The sequence below is a fragment of the Mya arenaria genome, chromosome 10, assembly GCF_026914265.1.
Source record: "Mya arenaria isolate MELC-2E11 chromosome 10, ASM2691426v1".
In the NCBI taxonomy this organism is placed as follows: Eukaryota; Metazoa; Mollusca; class Bivalvia; order Myida; family Myidae; genus Mya; species Mya arenaria.
In genome coordinates, this window is record NC_069131.1 from 5717535 (window position 1) to 5720787 (window position 3253).

A 3253-nucleotide genomic window follows, 5' to 3' on the forward strand; every position below is an offset into this window, starting at 1 on the left:
TTTAAGCGAGTTTATAATCGTTACACTTATATAAGGAAATCCTTGAAGGATATCCATGTTTAGAGAGACTGGCTCATGCTCTTTTTGTAAAATTCACTTTTAAAGTGTTGCAAATCACAAGCAGTGTTAAAACCAATATACTGACGGCTGAAACCCTTCCACAATTGTTGTAATATGCTCAAATATTGTCTTTGGTAAATTTTAATATCGTTAGTAACACCATTCAACAAACGGCTGAGAGGTAAAATCATCCTTATGTTTGCGTTTGAGTCCTTGTTGGCGTGTGATTTTGTTGTCAGTTGTCTAATTTTTTATTCACACTGTCGGTGTGGATCCGCACCCTAATAAAACCAGATTTTTGTATACTATTAGTGTATTGTGTGTGTTTTTTGAATGGCCAAAACATGAGCGAGACCATATATTACGTTAGAAAGTATTGAATCTGATAAAACGTATATTTTAACTTATGTTGCAATTATAATATTACTGGAGTTGCCATTCACAAACATTTCTTAAAAATGTATAAAAAACGCAATGATACCATCGTGTCAGAGCATTAAAAGAAACATGTTTTATTGCACGTTTAGGTAAGAAGAGGGATATTAAAGCTGCACTCTCACAGATATACCATTTTTACAACTTTTTTATTTTTTGTCTTGGAAAGAGCATTTTTTTTGCGTAAATATCTGCAAATCAATAACATAAGATTGCTGACAAAAACTCAGATCGTAGATTTTCATATTTCCGTTAGAAAAGTAATGTTTTATGGCTTAATATTTATGCGAAAAGCTACAAAAACAAGCTCAGTAGCAAAACGTTTAAACATAAACCCGGTTTTAAGGCACTGGGTAAACGCCATAGACGTAGAAAATAAAATCACAAACAAAAAACATGGAAGAACAGCACAAAACTCCATAAGCAGCACAGTACTATATATAAACACTAGGTATGTTTATCAAGGATTGTTAGGTACCGCCTTGGAACGGTTTAATAAATATGCATAAAACATCATTTTTTAAACTTGTATATTTATTTTTTTGTCAGCAGCCTTATATAACTGGTTTCCATCGATGTTCGCAAAAAATGGCTATTTCCGAAGCAAATAAATAAAAAGACTTGTCAAAACGTTCAATCTGTGTGAGTGCAGCAATAATGAAAATAATTTAAAACATTGATAGGTTAATTTTAAAGATTTTCGGGATTTGGGGTGATTTACAACAAGCAAATGAAAAAACAACAACAGTGTTACATCTTAGGGTTTTAATTAATGAAGAATCAACAAGCTATAAGACTATAGTTTAGTTTTCATTGGTCTTCCAAAGAAAAGTTCTGCTTTGAACTTGCATGCGGTTTTACTCGGTAATTCCTCAGATAGGATTGCATCGCCTGTTTCCATGGAATTCCTTCAGTAACTGCTCGTATGGCTCGTATGGCTTTGCAGATTGATTTTCACTTTCAGTTGAACGGACAGGTTGTTGGGCGGCTTGTAAAGCGCATGTCTTTGTGGAATGGGCTGGGAAGTAATGATTTAAAATGTTATAAAACACCAGACACCAGAGTAAGAACCATGTTGTATTACATTTATCTTTGTTTAGTTATCATTTGCAGAGTGAGGTAAATATGTTTAAAAAGATCATTTTCAAAAGTAATTCAATACTTCATTTTATTAGTAAATTAGTGAAACAAACTCTCGTGGGAGTTCGTGCTTCCGGTCTGTGTGAGCAGGACGTCAGCGTAGGACATAACGTTTAGGTTGGAGGTTTTTTTGTCACGGTAGAATCAGTGGCGTCGGAGGACGTGTACTGCGGAGCTCGTGACGCTGTGTGATCGTCTCTGTGGTCGGTCGGGCTTCCGTGAGCATCGGAGGATGGGACGCTGTGTGATCGTTGTTGGTTTGTTTGTTGACGTCGGAGTGTAAGTAATCTATAGTATGCTGCTTGATATCTACACCAGGATTAACATATCAAATACTAAAAAACTGACTGAAATCACATCTCAACACTGAAGAAAAAAGCATAATTATTGTTTTGAATGACTTGCATTTCATTTCTTTTGTATTTGTATTACATATATACATTATTGTATGATATAATATTCTAACAATAATTTCATTTTTTAGAAACATTATTGTGTTTTTTTGTGTTCCTTCACAAGTAATTGGACTGTCCCCGCTCTGCGATATTCCTGACCTTTGACAACTTGAATAGTTGGCTGATGATGTTTGTGCTCTTTTTCCCCATGCCGAACTTTGTTTCGTTTCGATCAGGTGCAATTTGACACTACTCGAGAAACGCGGAAAACGTAGTTGAACTAATGTTGCATTAAAACAACGGCTATAAGTGGTACACGGGATCATAGGAAGACACATTTACTTCGAATAAGGCAATATTCCAAATGCTTGTGTGTTAAGTAGTATAGATAGCAATAGTCAGATAACCATGCTTATGACTAGATCTCATCAGTGGATATATTTACACGTACTTACAGGTGTATCATTTAGTTGATATGGTTGTATAACGTCCAAATGTAAAACATAGAACTTGAAATTGAGGATCACATAACTCTCTGAACAAATTGTTCCAAAATCACACAGATCGATGGCTTTGCTTGTACATACTGTAAAGAACCTAAGAAATTGGGGCTTTTTAAAGCCTGTTATGCTTAGCTGCTCTTAAACACTGCTTTAATCGGTGTTGAACTCCTATGTATTCATTGACTACTTGTTTTGTACAGTTTGTTTTGTTTTGTTTAGAGTTTGTTGTTTCGTTCGTGTTCCGTTCAGTGTCCGTATGTTTTGTTAAGTGTCTATTTTGTATTTTAAGTTCAATAGTTGTATGATTTGTTGAGTATCTATCCGGTTTGCTGAGTAGATATTTGGTTTCGTCAGTATCTGTTTGATTGTTGTTTAAAGCCAGCTTTGTATGTTAAGTGAATATTGGTTTGTTCAGTGTATGATTGTTGAGTTTCTTTATGGTTTAATGTCGGTTTGGTGTGTTAAGTGCATGTTTTATTTGTCCAGCATATAGTGTGTTCCGTATGTGTTTGATTTGTTAACCAGATTTTCACATAGTGAAACCTGTTTATTAGAATGACGAACGTCGTTGTTCGGGCGGGCGAGCGGCCGGATGGCGTCAAACTCACCTAAGAAACTGAATAACTATAGTTAGGTTTGACGTATCTTGATCCAACTCGTTCAGTGTTTTCTTTGACGTGTTCGGTGTCAGTTTTAACATATACTGTATGTTTGGGTCAT